Source organism: Acomys russatus, chromosome 12, assembly GCF_903995435.1.
Source record: "Acomys russatus chromosome 12, mAcoRus1.1, whole genome shotgun sequence".
NCBI classification, from domain to species: domain Eukaryota; kingdom Metazoa; phylum Chordata; class Mammalia; order Rodentia; family Muridae; genus Acomys; species Acomys russatus.
The window spans coordinates 7,845,623-7,865,761 of record NC_067148.1 but is presented as its reverse complement, the minus strand read 5'-3'; the positions used below and the strand labels follow the sequence as shown (position 1 = coordinate 7,865,761).

The 20,139-nt window shown below is 43.4% G+C and overlaps 1 pseudogene; it reads right to left on the bottom strand.

Annotated features, from left to right (window-relative positions):
- Positions 1 to 709: 709 nt before the first annotated feature.
- The window catches only part of LOC127196671 (60S ribosomal protein L7-like), a 60,055-nt pseudogene continuing 40,625 nt past the window's right edge, over positions 710 to 20,139 (bottom strand).

The window sequence follows — 20,139 nt, the reverse complement described above, 5'->3', positions numbered from 1 at the left end:
TTTGATGTAAGGACTCCCTGAGGCAATTTAAAAGGAAGATGTGACACAGTACTGGGGAGACACTCACTCAGCCTAGGCAATAGAGATGAAGCTACTGTGGGGCAGAAGGTAATGAGCAGCCAGTAACTCAGCGGTGTCACAGGTGAGGTGACCGTGCCTCATCCGGCATTCAGAACTTGCCCAGACCCTTAGTTAGGAGAGTTGGAGCCGACTCTTGAGCTTATGGGTTTAGATTTAGCCTAGTGTCATCTTCACTGAGGTGTTGGCTTGATTCGGTGGAGGCATATGCAGATTGCTTCAGCTTAGGGTTTCCAGGCTCAATGGTGGCCTGGACAGTTAAACTGTGGCTCATCTAGAGCTTGCCTTTGGCAGCAGGATGGAATATGGACATCTAGGGGAATTTTCCACAGCGTTCAATGCTTTGTCACCGAAGACTACCCTTTTCACATTTGAGCAGACATTTACCTTCTGGATAAGAACTGCCGCCTTCACAATTGTCCTGTTGCACACAGCAAAGCCTTATCTGCTCTGTGCATCCTGGGTCTAGACAAATGATGGATAGTGCCTCTTTAGTCCTCATTGCAATAGCCATGGGGCTGTTCTTAATAATCTGGAAAGGACACAATCAGTTTTCTTTTCTTTTCCATTTGCCAAGCTATTGTAACTTATTAACTGACTGGATCACAGAAACTTCACAGCAACTCTTAGCTCATCCAAAAAGCCTGTTTATCTGGTCTTCCCTGTTGTCAGCATCTTCACCTCCCACAAAACAAGTTGTCTTTTTCTTCAATCCACTTCATGGAGAAGATAATTTGAAGGGCCACAGGAAGTTATTTGCTTCCTTGAAGTGTTTTCCAACTCTAGAGTTGGAATTAGAGCCTCCATAAAGATCACGACACATTTACTAAGAAAGTGCACATTATCTGTTAAGGCAATTTGCTTCTTATTGATTTGGCCCTAGCTAGGCTTGTAGATTAGCTCATTTACTGACTTCAAGTAGGACACTGCTATCCATTCCCCAGCATGTTAACTGAAGCCTTGTTGGGCCTAACAAAGGTGCCACTGGACATAGGATGCAAACAGAGAAGCTGCAATGCCTTGTGGGCCTTTGAAATTACGACGTCGGTTCCTCAGATTAGGATGACAAATGCCAAATTTAGTTTTGCATGTACCTAGATGTTTCTAGCTTTTCTTGCCATCCTAGCCATTTTGAATCCCAGCCCCGTACACCTACCTGTATTCATTGAGGTAGTGCTGTGTTTGCTAATAGGCAAGTTCTTCCTTTCCTTTTGAAGTGTCTGTAGGGCAAACTTCTTCAGGAGCTTCATTTCAGCCCCATGAAGTTCCTTTATTTTTTTCTCAAGGGTTTCTGGCACAACAGGAACCTTCTCTTCTTTTCTGCCACAGGCCCCATGGTTTCACCCTGGAGAGGGCGGCATGGGGGAGGCAAGAGAGTCGATTTTCACTGAAGCAGATATTTTATTAGATAACTTATGTAGTTATTTAATTTATCACTATGTTGTTCTACAGAGATATAATTTGTTACTTCTGTCTTTCTAAGTTATATATTGCTGTTGCACAGTCTGTCCTATGTAAACCTATGGGCGCTTCAAAGAAGCATCTTCTCATCGAATATAGAACATATGTTCGCTTCTAACAAACCAACAGATACTTCATTTCATTAAAAATTAACTCAAGGCCCAGTGAGATGGCTTACCACGTAAAAATGTTTGTCATGTGTGTTGGTTAGTTTTTGTCAACTTAACACAAACTAGAGTCACTTGGGGATTGGGGCAATAGAGCAATTGCTTCTAGGTGATTGGCCATGGGAGTGTCTGTAGGGCATTTTCTTTATTCATGATTGATATAGGATAGCCTAGCCTGCAGTGGGTTGTGCTGCTCCTGGGTGGGTGGTCCTGGGTTGTATAAAACAGAAAGCTGAGCAAGCCAGGGGCAGCAAGCCAGTAAGCAGCCCTCCTCCAGGATCTCTGCTTCATCTCCTACCTCGACTCCTGCCTTGAGCTCCTGCTCTGTCTTCTCTCAATGATTGTAACCTATAAGCTGACATATACCCTTTCTCCCCACATTAGGTTTGGCCATGGTTTTATCACAGGAACAGAAAGCTAACTAAGATAGCCTGTGAACCTCATAACCCAAGTTCAAGCTCTAGAAGCCATGGTGGGAGGAGAGTATTGGCTTCTCCAAGCCATGCTGGCACATACACTCTATCACCACCACTAATAGTAAAAATAAATAATAATTCAAAAAATTAACTCAATATTGTTACTTTGTGCCCAGCCCAGGGTTACAATTCTAAGCTTCTTAAAACCTCTTCATGGAGTTTTCCTGACCTTATTATGCATTTATTGTACTATTTTAAAGACAGTTATGATTTACGTTATTTGAAGTAAGTTTAACAAATAAAATAAACTTTGCCCGCTAGCATACCTATAAGATTTAATAATTATTTTGTGGAGTTTGAAGGGTGGAAGGATGAAAAAGAATTCAGAGCAAAGAATAACCTCCACGCTCTGCACAAATGGTATGAAGAGAACGAGAGTGTTATTAGGATAACACGTGCTATCTCAACTCCCGAGCCCAAACCAGATAGTCTTACTTTTAGATAGTCCTGTGTCATACTGAAGTAACTCAAGGCCGAAGCCACAGTAGCTGAACAAAGCCTGAAGGCTAGCTTAGGGCCACAAGGGAATTTTGTCTACACTTGGGAACTCAGAGCAAGCACAGTGTTTATTTGTGAGCCACGCTAACTCAGCTTCTGCTGGCATTCGGCTGACTGCAGAGAGGGCCCAGTGTGGAGCCACCTCTGAGGCCCCATTCGGATATTACCCTTGCCATCTGAGGCTTAAACCCTACTACAGACCTGGGAATGGCTAAGCACTCCCGAGGAAATGTAGCCTTAGCAGAGGGGGAGAGTCGCAGGAGTGCCTTCAAGGACCACTTTCATGAATTTTCTTCTCTCAGAAGGGTTCTGCTGTTTTACATAGAGTGGGCTTGCAGGGCTTAGCTACCTGAGCCTTGATGAGTTGGAGCTGCTGCGGGATTCAGCCGCCTACCGCCTCTGCCACTCGCTCACTAGCAGCACAGTGCTCCAGTGATGCTCAGCAGGGTGCCTGGTGGAGTCCACAGGCTAGGGATAATTATGAGGAGTTTCCTCTCAATGTGTATCACAGGAAATCTTGAGACACTGCAACAAACATGACACTGGAGTCAGAAACAGGGTTCTCCTCTGAGGCAAAGCTCAGAACCTGGGCTCTTATTCTGTTAGGATGAACTCTTTCTTAATAGTCTCATAGTCCCTTGTACAAACAGGCCTTTGGAAGATTGCACTGCCTGCCTACTACACACAGCCATATGTTTGAACCTTGGCAGTGGTAACAACCTAATATATAAGCTAATGGTAGAACACCGGTTTTACTCCTTTTGCCCTTGAGTCAACCCAGTGTAGATAACCATAGTCCTCAGACTTGACGATAACCAGGCAGGAGGGGTTGCGGGGGGGGGGGTTCTCAAGGCTGTGTGAATATGACATGATATGGGGTCACAAAATTTCAGCCTAGAAAGAACCAATGTGAGTAAAAATGGGAGGAGTGATGGGTATTATGTAAAATACTGAAGGCAGAACCATTTAAAAGAATTTTAGGAGCTTAACAATCAGGGAGGTAGAGGCAGGCGGAGCTCTCTGAGTTCCAGGACAGCCTGGTTTACAGAGAGAGTTCCAGGACAGGCAAGGCTACACAGAGTAACTCTTCCTCAAAACACAGAGAGAAAGAAAGAAAGAAAGAAAGAAAGAAAGAAAGAAAGAAAGAAAGAGAGAAAGAAAGAAAGAAAGAACGAACGAACATTTTTAGGCTTACCAAAGGATATTTTTTCCCTAAAACAATCATAACACTGTTATGATTGTTTAAGTTAAGTTAAATAAATGTAAGCAAGTTAAGTAAAATAAATGTAAAGTAAGTAAAATAAATGTAAGCAAGTGAAAAAGCAAGCTTCAGTCTTTTACACTCTAAAAGAAAACCAGGGAACAGCAAAGAAGGTGCTTAATTGTATCAGTCTCTTTCAGCTTTCACTTCCAAGGTTATCATCCTTCAGGGAAGATAAACACTACTAAAAGCTTGTCAGCCCTTCTGGAGACAGAAAAAAGGATTTGTTTCTCCGCCTGTCTCAAGGAGATAGATGTGGGCGTTGGTGTCCTTCTGCAAAGCAGTCGATGAGCCTAAACAAGATGAAGTGGCAGCGGGCTGATGGAGTACATTCAGAGGTGACAGGCAGCCTTCGCACACAGCTGTCTGTTCTTCATTGTTCTGCAAACAAGGCTTCAGAGGGTTCACGACAGAAAAGTGGGGGGTGTGCCCTGCAAGGCTAGAAGGTAGGAATTCATTGTGTCTCAGAGAGGACCTGCCAGCCCATGAGGACCCCGAATTTTCTTCTGCCTCAAGGATATGGGCTCATTCCACCACCACCTTCAACCCAGACAAGGTTTCTCTGTGTAGCCTTGGCTGTCCTGGAACTTGCTCTGTAGACCAGGCTGGCCTCGAACTCAGAAATCCACCTGCATCTGACTCCCAAATGCTGGGACTAAAGGCGTGAGCCACCACCACCCATTGTGGTCTCTTTTTTTTTTTTTTTAAGGAGAAAGAAAAAACAAAAGGGAGAAAAGGAGAGACAGAAGGTGGGGGGCGGGAGGAGGATAAGAATATCCTAAACATTTGTTATAAAGAACGAAATGGTCCTTAGACAGTTTTTGAGGTTAGATTCAGACTTCTTTTGCAAGAAACGCCATAGCTCCCTCACAAGAGGCTGAGCTAGTAGGTCTTCAAACACTAGAGACAGTTGTGCTTGTGAATGCTTTACAGTATCTCTCTAAGGAGACGGCAAAACCGAGACTGGGTGTGAATTGACTTGAGCAGGCACAGAAGCAAAGCCAGCTCTGTGCTCTCTATCTTCCTCTGTATCCTCTTAGTCCATGCTGTGCTGAGTGTACAATGTTACACAGAATGTCAGAACTCAGGTGTGGGGGACCTCGCAGGCTATTCAACAAGGTTACTATGTTACCAACATCTGCGCCATTTTACAATTCTGCTTGGGCTCCCCCTGCTGGCTGGTATTTCAGTGGGGCCATTTCTTTTACTTCTTTTATTTATTTTTTAATTTGTCTTTATCCCTTTAATTTTTTTTTTGTGATTTTAATATACTTACATTATTTCCCTCTTCCTTTTATTTCTTCCAAACCCTCCTGTGTACCATCCTTTTTCTCTTTTAAGTTATGATCTTTTTCTTCAATTGTTGAAATATATATATATTTGAAATATATATATATTTGAAATAGATATATACTTGAAATATATGTAGTTGAAATACATACATACATACATACACATATAGATACATATACATACATACATATATACAGCTGACTCAGTCTACATAATGTTCCTTGCATGCAACACCTGACCATTTGGTGTTGGATAACCAAGTGATGAGCTCTTCCCTGGGAGAGACTATCTTCCCAGCTCTCAGCATTCCTACCCCATCCACAGTAGCATTTTTGGTGCTGTCATATTTAGGCGGCTGTGGGTGTGGCTTCTGACATTTCTCAGAGGCACACCTCAAAGAAAACTCCCTGTTCCCCTTGGGAGTTTCCTTCTGAGGAGAGATCTCTCCTTGTATACTCATTCTAGTCCCTCTGCAGGAGTTGTGCTGTAAATGTACCTGTTGGAACTAGGCTCCACACCTCTGCATTTGAATTGGCTGTAGTTTTCTGTAATGGTCTCTTTTTTTTTTTTTTTTTTTTTTTCTTCAAGTTTCCTTGATGCAGCATGAGAACTGCACTCATTTGTGGGATAAGAACAAATAGAGTGTCGTTAGAGCGCATGCTTAGTAAAGCAGTGGCTGGAGTTTCTCCTCTGAGATCCATGATTTCACTGGCACTAGCCTTGGGAGGTTGGCTAGCTTTCTAGTGCCAGGCATGGCTTCCATGATGAGTGGGTGTGGGGCGTTGCCTCTAGAAAATCAAGGTAAACCTGACTAAGACAGCTGTAGAACAAGTCTCCGGCATCCTCTGCCTCTGGCCTCCTTGGGGCTGGAGTTGTAGGAGCTTGTGGGGGGGTGAGGTGTCCGCTTGTTGGGAGGGGGCTGGGGTTTGAATGTTCATCCTCCCGATTGTGTTGGATTTCTTAAACCCTGAGCCTTTGCTTTAACAACTTCAAATTGTTACTGAGATGCAGGCATGTAGTCAAGGCTGCCCTGGAACTCAGTGTGCACTGAAAGATGATGTGGAGCTCCTGACCCTCTTTCGTTTGTCTCCTGAGTGCTGTGATTACAGGTGGAAGTCACCATGACCAGTTCATAGGGATGCTAGAGATTATACAGGCTAGGCAAACACAGAACTAAGCAAGTTACATCCCAAGACCTCAGACTTGAAGAAATGAAAATGGCGGTATGTCATCAGTAGCATTGCAAGTCACTTAACGAGGTCCAGCTTCATCTGGGGACCGTCTGGCTGGCTGTGGTTAGTGTATCTTGGGTTCTGGTTTATTCCTCTGGCTTACTATCTGTCTTTAGGTAAGTCCCTTTTAGGCAAGTCCATTGATACTTTTGGCTACTTTACCAGAAACTCACCAACTAGGAATTTTCCTTCTTTGGGGGAATGCGGAGTCCTTTTCAGTATCTGAACTGTCATGAACTGTTGAGTGGAGATGTTTGGATGTGTGAGGGAGTGTATGAGAACCTGGGAACCCGAAGATTCAGACTCAGATGAATAGTCCATTTCCATTTGCCTAGCATCATTCCAGCTTTTGGCTTTACACGATTTATTGATTCATTTTGAGGAGTAGCCTCCATACATTTTGAAAAATAAAACCAAGGGAGGGTAGGATTGGAGTTAAACTGACCAGACGATTTGCTCTGTAACTATGAAAACTGAATGTATTACTGAAAAGAGTACAGCAGGCTTGAGCAGATCCAGGGTGGAGCACTTTGGTCTCATCTGGATCTCCTGGGGTTCAGGCCCTTCGGCATTCCTGTCAACTATGTGAACTCTTATAAATCTATCTAATAAGTTTCTTTTTACCTGGGACAAGACTGAATTAAGAAAACAACAGCAAGCCTTATTAAAACAAGTTTGTGATTTTGTTTTAAAATGTAACTGGAAATAGAGGCTCACTTTGAGTGTTGGACATTTTGCCTTAGACTGTGGTTGACTACCCAGCTTGTTCTCATCATTTGTGAGCCCAGGTGTAAATAAGTATATGTCTGGCATACAAGTGTCAATCTGAAGACAGCATGGGTGGCAGTGAGGGTCAGCGGGCAGCGCTGCTCTTTCTGCGAGTGTGCATTTTGAGCCAGGGGATAGATGTGGCTTAGAAAACAGAGCTTTTGAGAATACGATTTACAGATCTGTGGGAACTGAACTATATCTTGAAAATCCCTTCTTTGGAGAAAGAAACAAATTAGACATTAAGTCTTGTTTTAAACAAGAAAACTGTTTAATAGAAAAAGTATCAAATAAATCAGTCCTTAATACTCTCTCTCTTTTTAGATTCACACACCACTTTTTTTTTTTTTTTATAATACAGAAAACTACTACAAGCAACTCTAAACCAAACACTTGGCCTTCAAAATCTTTTAGAATTATGGTATGGAAAGACGACTCAGTGGTCAAGAGCTCATGACATACCTGCAGAAGAACAGAGTTCAATTCCTAGTACCCACCTAAAGCACTCACAATTGTCCATAAATTCAGTTTCAAGGGATGCAGTGCACATATGCACATATACACACAGACACAAATGTATACGTATAAATAAAACAAGCCTTTTAAAAAAAGGTTTAAACATTACACACACACACACACACACACACACACACACACACATATACGCACATTGTATGTGCGCTCAGCATGCACTTGGAGGTCAGAGGACAACTTGCTGAAGTTCCCTCCCTCCTTCCACCCTGTGGGTCTCAGTGATTGGACTCAGGTTGTCAGTTTTTGTTCTAAGTAAACACATTCATTTGCTAAACTGTCTCACTGACCTGCATCTTGCCTTTTAGCAGATAAGATTGAGCTTAAAAGTTGGTTCTGCTCAACAGTAATTTAAAAATTCCTGATCTGTGGGTCCCCGGCTTCACTGTGGAAAGAGAGAGGCTTTGCCCCAGTAGTACTGTGCCAGCCACCTACGATGGATGCAGCCCTTTTTTATCAGCATCCTGAAACAGTTCCATAAACAGAAGATGACAAAGCTTGGCTGCTGTGGCTGGGGCGATGCCTCAAGGGGTAAGAGCTCTCATCGGGGATAGCCTGTCACCTCAGCACTGTAGGGGGTGGAGACAGTGCAAGATCCCTGGCCTTGGTGGCTACCAGCCTATCTCCATGTTCTCTGAGAGGCTCTGTCCCAAGGGAAAAGGGTAGAGACTTGAAGCAGGGCATGGGTCTTCCTCTTCTGGACTCCATGGACCTACACAAATATTGTTGGTATAACATGCACGAATGCACCAATTTTAATGATAAAAAATAAGATGCCACAGACATTATATAGAGACATTTCTAAATCAGCATGAGAGAAAAGGAAGGTGGTACACCCTAGAAAGAGAGAAAGGGAGAAAGAGACAGAGACAGAAGAAGAGAAAGGAGAGAGAGAAGAGGGACACACACACACACACACACACACACACACACACACACACACAGAGAGAGAGAGAGAGAGAGAGAGAGAGAGAGAGAGAGAGAGAGAGAGAGTCAGACACAGAGAGACAGAGACAGAGAAACAGAGAGACAGAGAGAAACAGGAAAGAGAGAGAGGGTTGAGGTAGGCTCGTCCTTTTATATACTGGGCAGGGCCACACCCAGTGGCCAGTAAGCAATGACATCACAGGTAGGCAGACTGGCTCAGAATCCTAACACGTGCATTAATAATAATTTCTTTCTTTCTTTCTTTCTTTCTTTCTTTCTTTCTTTCTTTCTTTCTTTCTTTCTCTTTTCTTTTTAAAGAAAGTATAGCTTGGAGCTGGAGAGATGACTTAGAGGTTGAGAGCACTGTCTGTTCTTCCGGAGGTCCTGGATTCAATACCTAGCATTGACATGGTGGCTAACAACCATCTACGATGAGATAAGGTGCCCTCTTCTGGTGTGCAGGTATACATGCACACCATGTAATCAATCAATCAATAAATAAATCTTAAAAGAATAGTATAGCTGACCTAGAAAAGAAAGTTTGGTTGAGAAACAACAGCTTTTTCTAGACATAGCATCATTTAAATTTCATTTAGGCAAAGTTCTTGGCTTTACCATCTATAAAAATATGAATTGATGTTTTTAGAGAGCAACCTTTTCTTCTCTCTTTTTTGCTCAAGTTAAAAAAAAGATACTTTGGTCATTTCAAAGTCTTTCTTCAGTGTGCAGCCTCTGCTCCTCCCTGAAGGTCTGCGGCTGTTTGTTGCTTTGCTTCCGGTGGGTTGGACAAGCCAGAAGGGAGCCTGATGATGGGCTGAGTGAGGTGATGAGGAGAGACACAGCTCAGCAGCTGTTCTGCTAATAATAAAACCATGAAGAAGATAATGTTTCCAATTCTGTGTACTAATTGTAAGATCATTTCTATTTTGTTCCCACTCCTAGGATTTCAGGAACAGTGGCTGTGCATTTGAAACTGTAACGACAGTGGAATCTTGGCATTGGAGGAGTGATGATGTCACTAAACCACGGTCACTAATGTTCTACTAGTTTGGAATGCCCAGCATGTGACCATTTAAGGGTAGTTAGAAACATTCCTAGGTAATTTAAGTAGGATGTCAGTACTAACATGAGTGTCAGTCAGGTGTAAGTTTCAGCATCAATAACCTACAGCTTAAAAAAAAAAAGGGTAGCATACTTTAGTCATGCAGGATCACACAGTGTCATGATGGGCCAGGGAATGAGCACTGTCAGAAGTATTTGTAACAAGCTGGCATTCCTGCATAGGTACTGACGTCAGTGTTAAGCCAAGAGCTGTACCTCCATGAAGTGCCGAATCCCTGCCCTTACATCAGATTCTACCTCGTGTTACCTAAGTAACCAGTTTTCATCCTCACTTGGTTTTTGCTGTGGTCTTCCAGCCAGCCAGCCATAGGCTCAAGGATCAGATTAGGCTTAAGGGTGCTCGGTTTATTTAAAGAGAAGAAAAATCCTGCTTTGGGACTGGGGAGTTTCATCCTTAGCACCATGGTAAACCAGCTGTGCAATGCACATCTATAATTTTAGTACTTAAGAAATGGAGGCAGAGGATCAGGCCTTCAAGGTCATTGCTATTTGCATTGAGCTTGAGGGCAGTTTGGGCTATAGAGGAGACCCTGCCTCAAAAAACCTCATCTACTTTGTTTCTCCTCTTCCTCACCTCCATCTCACCCATTCCTCTTGCATTCTTCTTCCTCTTCTGTGCCAATGAAATTTTGGGGAAAGATGTCTCAGCTTAGTATGCTCTTTAATTTTATCCAGCCTTACACTGGCAGTGTGGGTCACTCAGAGTGGCTATCTTCTTAAAGACAGGAATGAGTTCAAACAGACGCTTGTTCAGATTGGTTCACTTTCTTGAGCCCTCTTTGCCCTTGGTTATTGGGTGTCTAGCTAATCAGTCTTTTTAATTTACAAGGAGAGAATATGTTCCATTCCTATATCTACCCTTCATTTCCTCAGCACTAGAGCCAGATCCCAGGACTTCATGCTTGCTAGCTAAGCATTCCATTCCTGGGCTCTATCCAAGACTTATTCCTCATTTCTAATGTTTCCTCTGAAACAAGGAAATAAACAGGCACCATTTATAGGCAATATCTTGTTACTGGGATCCCACCAGAGATGACCACTCAGACACAGCTTAGAGCCAAGTGCAAGTCTCTAGTCCGTGCAGCTGGGTCTACACTCAGTTATTTGGATTTTTTATATTTAGACTAAGGGTAGTGCTGAGGGAAACGAGGGTGCAGACCAGATGTAAGGAAAGAGGCCAGAGAGAGAGAGAGAGAAACCTAGGGCAGGGAAATCTCTGCGACAAGCTGAAGACCTAAGACAAGGTAGGCTTCTGAGAGGATATGAGGATGACTCTAGCTAATCCTCCTAGTAGCTGGAGTCATGGAGACTAAAGAGGCCACCTTCTAGCCAGATAGGACTTTTAGTGGAGGGAAGGGGAACACCAACTCAACCACAAAAACTTAGACCTTGCCTACAGGATGTGCAGGCATAAAGTTAGAGCAGAGATTGAGGGAACATCCAACCAATGTCTGGTCAAACCTGAGACCCACCCCAAGTGAGAGTGCCAAGCCCTGACACTCTTAATGACACTCTGCTACACTTGCAGACAGGAGACTAGCAGAGCTGTCTGCTGAGAGGCTCCACACAGCAGCAGATCAAAACAGATGCTGGGACTGGTGGCCAAATAATAGGCAGAAGAGTTGGGGGAAAGATAGAAGGACCCAGAGGAGACAGGAATGCCACAAGAACACTAACAGAGTCAACTAACTTGGACCTATGGGGGTTTGCAGAGACTGAGGCACCAAGCGAGGGCCATGCATGGACTAGTCCTAGGCCCCCTACAAAGGTGTGCTGATGGGCAGCTTAGTCTTCATATGGGGCCCCTAGTAAAGGAGTAGGAGCTGTCTCCGATGTGACTCTGTTGCCTGCTTCTCAATCACTTCTCCCTGGTGGGGTCTGCCTTTCCTGGTCTCAGCGGAAGAGGATATTCTCAGTCCTGATGCAACTTAATGTGCTGTGAGGACTCCCATCTTCTGAGGAGTAAGGTAAGGGTGATAGGAGGGAGAAGGAGGAAGGGGAGGATTGGGAGGAGAGGAAGGAGGGAGCTATTGCAATCAGGATGTAAAGTGAATAGAAATAAGTAAGTAAGTAAATAAATGAATAAAAACATTTCAAATTAAAAAATAATAAAGGTAAAAAACTATATCCTGGTATCTGGCTCTGAGATGTAGGGGGAGCTTCGTGAAAGCAAGCAGTTTAATAGAAGCTAAGATAAGCCATTAGTTGAAGATGGTTCTGTACAAAAACCTAAGATAAGCTAGCTAGGCCATCTTGACCTTGGGTTCCTAGAGTAGAGTTGGGTAATTTTCCATGGGATTCTCCAACAAGGAGATGAAATTCTAGTTAAACCTGAAAAATCTTCAGCAAGAATACAAGACAGAGGAACCTCTGCACTATCTTACCTTGTCACAATATCTGATGAGAAATAAAATCTGTATTCAGATATAGATACAGACTGATCATAAACAATTATTAATTTTTCACTTATGAAGAGACTAGCTAATAGGTGAATTTATTTTTGCTGAAGTATTACTCTGAGCATTTATTTAATTTGTGCCTGTGGGCAGGGCACCTGTGTGACAGTGTGTCTGTGTAAAGGTCAAAGTCTAGTGTTTAGAAACTGATTCTCTTTCTTCTCCAAGTGGATGCTGGTGCATGAACTCAGATCATCAGGCTTGGCGGCACACACATTTACCTGCTGAGCATCTTGCCAACCCAGACTTTATTTATCTATTCTTTTGAGACACTGTTTCTACGTGGTCCTGGAACTCTCTTTGTAAACTAGGCTGGTTTCAAACTCCCAGAGATCCGTCTGCCTCTGCTCTCTGAGTGCTGGGATTAAATGTGTGTTCCACCATGCCCAGATTTTTTTTCATTTTGATTTTGTTTTGTTTTTGAAATGAACTTCTAGGATAGCATGCAAAATTATTAAATCCGTATGGCATTTTGCATACATTGTTATCATCCTTTATTCTCTTTGATTCTCCTTCTGCAGTGCCCTTCCTGTGCTTCGGCCACATCTCCAGGCTGGTCTCCTTCTGCTTTTTCTGCCACATGTATTCAGTGCTCTTTCTTTCCTCTCTCCTTCAAAGATATCTTGATTCCTATTCTAGTCTCATAACCAACACACACACACACACACACACACACACACACACACACACACACAGAGAGAGAGAGAGAGAGAGAGAGAGAGAGAGAGAGAGAGAGAGAAACAGACAGACAGGCAGATAGGCAGACAAACAGACAGACAGACAGACACAGAGAGACAGAGAGAGAGAGAGAGACAGAGATAGAGTCAGAGAGACAGAGAGAGACAGAGAAATAATTTTAAATCTAGATTCTGCATAATAGAGTAAACATTGTATCTGTCTTTTTGAATTTGATTATGTTTTTGTTTTCTTAATAATATGATTTCCAATTCCAACTATTTTCCTGTAAATGTCACAGTTTTATTTTTTCTCTATGGCTGCACAAAATATCATTGTACACATGTACCTTATTATCTTTATGCATCTGCTCACTGACATGTAGGTTGAGTATGTTTCCTGGTTGTTGTGAATAATGAATTAATAAACATAGGTTTTGGTGGAGGTTTTAAATAAATATATAAGAATATGCATTCACTTGTCTCTCAGTGTGCATGGCGCACACATAAGGAGATCTTTTTTTTTTCTCTCTGTGTAACAGCCCTGTTTGTCCTGGACTCAGTTTATAGACCAGGCTGGCCTCAAACTCTCAGTGATCCACCTGCCTCTGCCTCCCAAGGGCTGGGGTTAAAGGCGTGAACTACCACGCCCAGGGGACATGTGGAGATTTTAGGACTATGCATGGCTGTTGCTTCTTGCCTTCCCATCGTATTTGAGACAGGATCTGTGAAAGCCAGGCTACCTGGCCAGTGAGTTTCTGGGGAGCCTCCTGCTTGGGACAAGGACTGTAGATGCTCCGGTTTTGCTCATGTTGTCAGGCTTATGCGTTTACATCCCTCTCCCTCAAACACCCCTAGATCTTCACTTTCATTCTGTGGCTTCAGTGCAATCCTTCTTCAGTTCATGCAACGGACTAGGTAACGTGTCAAGGTCTCTTTCCTCTCTATAATGATCTGTAAAGAGACATTTTGAATTGAGAGAATAAAGAATAAAGACATCAGCTAGCATTGATGTAAAGGAGGCTTTGTCTACTTTTATCAGGCGCAGTTACTTCAGTCTTCTTCAGTGTCCTAAGGTTTCAACAAGGGAAACAAATGGATAGCTTTCTACTAGTTATTAAGGCACATTTGAAAGGTTGGTAGTGCAGTGTAGGTCAAGACATAACAGAAAGACCAAAAAAAAAAAAAAAAAAAAAAAAAAAAAAAAAAATGGGGAAAGCACTATAGGGAAAAGAAAGAGATAGTGAGGAATTTATGTGGTATTTCCCATAGGTAGACATTGAGCTCAAAGATGATTGCAGTGGTTCAGTGGCATTGTTTTGCTGGGCAGGAACAAGTGTACAGATTGAGGCTGTGCCGTCCTTTGGGGGAGAGAGGGGCATATTTTCAATTTCTCTTTCTCTTGATGGAATCTTGCACATGGGGTTAGCATAACTTTGAATTGTAATTATCTGTGGGAGTTCCCCCTCTGGGAACCCCATTCTCTCCTTATAACTTCCTGCTCCAACTCTCTTTAAACCTTTCCTGATAAGATGTTGACCTCATTTTTTGAAATGAAATGAGATTTATCTGCAGCAGCTTTAGCTTGATGTCTCACTCCCGTGGGAGTCTGGCACTAAGTTTAACATTTAGATACGTTTGTAGGAACCTCCCAGATGTTATTTTAGGAGTGCGTGGAACAGCTTTTCCCTTCTGTGCTCCAGCCTACTTATCTTCGACTTGATCGCTACAGGCTGTGATTTGATTGCTAGTGTTCTGGATTTCTTTCTTTGGTACCAGGGTACTGACACACCTGGGAAGAGCCAGCCAGTCACACTTGCCTGTGAAAGAGGCTCAAGGGAGAGCTCATGTCCTGTTGTGTTTGCTGTTGAAGTGGGGGTGGTGGTGGGGGTCGGGAAGGGCTTCTGTGCACCTCAGGTTGTCCTTGAGTTTGAGATCCTTCTCTCTTACTTCTGGAGTGCCAGCACTGCAGCCACATACCCCAAAACCCAGAAGCCCCCCCCCCCCGTGCCAGTGATACATTAGGAGAGGCAACAAACACACAGCCTACAACTAACTAGACTGCAACGACCACACATCTGAGTAGAGCAAGTATATGGGTCAGTGCCAGAGATCTTTGTCTAATATGCAAGGAGACCTTGGGTTTGATCCTGCACCATGTAATAAACAAACAAACAAACAAATAATAAAGCAAAGCAACCAAACAAAATCCTGCACAAACAATGCAGAACAGCAAGGGCGTTCTGGCATCTGATGTTGTGGCTGGTATTGATGGAAAGTCTCCTGGATATATAGTCCAGTCTGCCACTGACTAGGGCCACCTGTGGAGTCACCTAACCTGAACCTCAGCTATCCCAATGCATTGTGGGTTTACCTGCACATGATTATTGAAGAACTGTGATTTGTTACACCAGTGGACACAGAGATATGTATGGTTAATAATAAGACCATAAAGAAGCACATTAGACACTTTGGTAAATATTTCCCTCCTGCTGCTGACCGGCAGTATGTCACTAAGGCTGAAAGTCCTGGAACAGGTTAGGGAAGGAGCCATCACCATGAACGAGTGTCCTGGGTTGGATGAGGAGGTGAACTATGGTAGGGTGCCTTTGTGAGAAGATGTAAACAGATTACTATTTGGTAAGGTCATAATTTATTCTGACAGTCTGCTTAACCATATGCACAGATTCCTGAATGTGATTTAAATGTTAAATCCTAACTCAATTTTGAGTAAGCCTGCTGAGAAGGAATGTGAAAGCAAGGCATGCAGCCACTGTCACTGGGGAAATAAATGCATGTACATTTTAATTTGGGCCAGGTGTAAGCCCCTGTGAACTATTACCAAGTAGATTTGCATTGAAAATAAACAATAAATGTGATTAAAACTTTAAAAAGATTACGTTCTGCCAATGTGAATTGCCCAGGAATGTATCAGAACTACCTAATCCCTTTACGAACAATTTTGAGATCATTAAAAAATACATAGAGGATTCTAGTCCTCCCAAACTTTAGGATTGATTTTTGCTGGCTTCATTAGCACCTTTCTTGTTTCAACAGACTTTCTTTGTATATATTGAATTATCGGAGTCAACTGACTCGGTCAGTGTGCTGTGCGGGTCATCACACATGCCCTTTTGTTTAATTAATCAGCCTCTGGAAAGGAAAAAGACAATTCAATTCTACCAACTGAATCCAGGAGAAAAATGAATATGTCAAAGCAAGTGTGACATTCTTTCCAGTTGGCATGCCCAGTGAATGAAGCTAATAATAACCCTTTGAATTTTCTGCCAAGCAGATCTATAAATCTCTTTATTCATTGTGGTCTATATTGTAACGCTCATCCATTCCATTATTTATCCACTTACCATTTATTGAAAACTTAAATTTGTGCTTAGTCGCTGCACTGTGAATGGAGATATAGAACTAACTAAGAGCTTGCTCATAGCCCGGTGGGAGAGATTGACATTACAAAGTACAATACCCGTTGTATTCCAGAAGGTGGCTATTCATGGGGGAGTGCTGGAGCCAGCCAGCTAGCCTGAGGCAAGAAGAGTAGGCTGATAAACCACCAATGACACTGAGATTTATTTTGAGGGGCCATAGTGTAGTTAGGGTGGTAACAGGGCAGAAGTGGGAAGTGACCTTTTTCTATATATCTCTTAAAATATATGCTTTAAAGCAGCACTGATAGGTTTTATGGTGCAGACTTGAGGGTAACAGTTCAGATAGGCTTTTTTTGTTTTGTTTTGTTTTGGTTTTTCGAGACAGGGTTTCTCTGTGTAGCCTTGGCCATCCTGGACTCACTTTGTAGACCAGGCTGGCCTCGAACTCACAGCGATCCGCCTGCCTCTGCCTCCAGAGTGCTGGGATTAAAGGCGCGCGCCACCACGGCCCGGCTCTCAGATAGGCTTTAAAGACGCTGATGGGAGTGCCGAGTTGCAGGGCATACTTGTCAGTTTCACCAAGCTTGAGAAGACCAGGCAAGATAGAGAAGAAACTAGGCTGTGTTTTCAGTGTGAAAAATGTTAAGTAACTGCATCTTCGAGAGCCCACGGAAATGGACAGCTGGGATGAATAAGCTTGGAATACCGAGTCTCAAGCAATCAAAGGCATAAAACCTGGATAGTTCCCCAAGAACGATAGATGGGAAAGAGAAGAAATGGGCCCATCAGCGAAGTGATGCATAGCTTCAGGGAGGTGACAAGGATCATGACGAAGGAGATACCTCCAGGGATGACACCGGGTCTCAGCTCTCCAGGGCTCCAGACACTTGAGATGGGGTCTTGTGGTAGAAGTGGTGGGCTGGGCAAAGCCTGAGTGAGGGACGAGATTAACCACAGAGTCAATGTAGTGCCACTGACATCATGCTATGAATAGCTTTGATTAGAAGTATGGGACGAAACACACATTGAAGAAGGTTCATGGGGAAAGGGCAGGTGAGAAATCGGTAGGAGGATGCACCATGGGTCCTTTAAGGATGCTAACGGACCTGAGAACATGACGCAGAAAAATGATGCCCTAGCTGGAAGGTTGGAGGTAGTCGCAGGAATAGTGATGTTGCTTTTTGATGGCGGGGTGGGTTAAAAATGGGATGTTTTTCATGGTTACGTACTCCAACTGTAGTTGGAAAGAAGACGGCAGTGGTGCAGGCCAGGAGGCAGAACTTTCAGGAGAGGAGACCGAGAATGCAGCCGCAGGACCCGTGCTGCGCATGCACAGCGTGGCTAACAGCATAGGAGGTGGCAACACACATATGAGCCCAGGCAGACCCAGCAGAAGCCCTTTCTTCTGCTTTATTTCGTCATATAGTTTTCTTCACAGTCTAGAATGTACTTAGTCATGGCTGCACTTCAGCCTCCCATTGAGAGGTTTTTGGAAAATTCTGATTTCTTGCCACCCTGTTTCCACAGTTAATTCATCTGTGCTGTGGTTTGGACATGAAGGGCCCAGGACAGGCTCTTGTGTTTGAACTCTTCTTTTTAAAAATGTTTTTTGAAATTAAAATATATTTACATCATTTACCCCCTTCCTTTCTTCCTCCAATCACTCACATATACTTTCTTTTGTTTTCTTAAATTCATGTCCTCTATTTCTTCAATATTCCTAAATATGTAAACAACCTGCTCAGTCTGCATGCTGGTTGCATATGACTTCAGGGCTGCCACTTGGTGTTTCATGATCAATGGGGGCTCTTCCCTGGGGTGGGTCCTACCTTCTGCTCTCAGCATTCCTTAGTTGCCTGTAGTTCCACGTCTAGGGAGCGGCCTCATGGGATTTCTGCCTTCCATGTTAACCTGTGGATTGGTGGTGTTCTTGTTCAGGTTTAGGCCGCCATGTTGATGAGACTTCATGGGGATCCCTTACCACAGTTTAAACTCTTGATTCTCAGCTGCAGACATTGAGAATGTTTTTTTTTGCACCTTTTAGGAGATGCAGCCGTGAGGTTTTATAGCCTAGCAAATCCCGCTTTCTGCTTTATTTCTGCTTCCTAACTGTGAACTCAGTGGGTATCAACTGCTGCCGCCAATCCTTCTCCACCATGATGGATTGTTTGCCCTCAAAATGTCAGCCAAAATAGAACCTCCCCGCTGAAGCCTTTTCTGCTAGGCACTTGGTCACTGCAAAGAGAAAAGTAGCAAATAAAATCTTGATACTTGTATCTGAATAATGCAGGGCCCAGAGAATGGCAAGTCTGTAAGTGGCCAGACAAACAGGCTTTTGTTGTAACGAGGATGGCATAAGAGCTATAAGAAACAGCCCTCAAGCCCGGTGTGGTGGCTTATGCCTTTAATCCCAGCACTTGGGAGGCAGAGGCAGGCAGTCACTGTGAGTTCGAAGCCAGCCTGGTTTACAAAGTGAGTCTAGGGCAGCCAAGGCTATACAGAAAAACCCTGTCTTGAAAAAAAAAATCATAAAAAATAAAAAAAGAAAGAAAGAAAGAAAGAAAGAAAGAAAGAGCCCTCTAATGTTTTAGGAAGAGGAGATTTGCTACTGTAGGAATTTCACTGTGGAAGGAACGGATGCAGGATTGAACCAAGGAAGAATGGTACCCTCTACCAATTCCATGGAGAACTAGTGTTGTTCTGCATTGTGTTGTACTGACCTCAAATCATCTTAACAGTTATGGGATGTGGATCTCCTGGAGACGTGTATGCTCTATGGAAGGCAGTTTTTATTGTCCCTGGCTCTGAAGCAGGTGACGGCTACTGGACAATGTCGCTGGGGAGGTGCTCAATATTTACCTAGGTGTTTGTGCTCATATGATCAATTTTCTTCTACAGTTCCAGTCAAATGGAAGCTGGTTTATAAGGATTCAGCTGCTGTCCACCTTCAGCTCACCTTCCTGCAGTGCGCTTTCTGCTAACACAGAAGTATTGGAAACTGTACAGAACTTAGGGGAAACTGTTTTGCCACTATCAGTCCATTAGCATATTAAAAATATTACAGTGTGTGAGTCACTGGATAAAGCAAAGGATGTTTGAAGCCAGTGTCCAGATTCATGGTAATGAACAAACTTGGGCCACCTGACCCACTGCACTGGCCCTGGCAGCAAAGATGATGAGAATATCATGGCAGCCACCTAGCAAAGTGCACAGAGAAGCCAAAGTGAATTAAACAGCTGGATAGAGAGAAAGGGACATGCTCATCTAAAATACAGCATCTGTGATTGAGAAGACCCAACACACCCTTGGATCTATGTTGAATGCTTGCTTTCAGCCTCCTCCTCAAGCATAAGTACACTCAGGGTCACTGTCGCAGTGAAGTTAAAATGATATTCCTCACATCTTAAAGGGGGGACTATACGAATCTTACGGCTAGCTAGAAGTGATATGGAAACAACAGTCCCCAAAGGAATGAAGTCTTGCTTGATGGTCCCAAGGTTAGAAGGACTAGAGGCCCTGAGCATTGCCAGGAAGCTTTCCAAAACTTACTTGGAATGCTGACATCATGCCAAGAAAGAGCAAATAGAGAGAAGAAAGCACCACAGGAAGGCACGCTTTGAATTGACTGTGCACTTGAATGAAGGATATTTTAAATTTTATTTTGGATTTTTGAGCAAGGGTTTCTCTGTGTAGCCTTGGCTGTCCTGGAACTCACTGTGTAGACCAGGCTGGCCCCTAACTCAGATCTTTCCTGAGCAGTGGGATTAAAGGTGTGCACCAGCACTGGCCAGCTTAGTGAAAGAGTTTTAAAC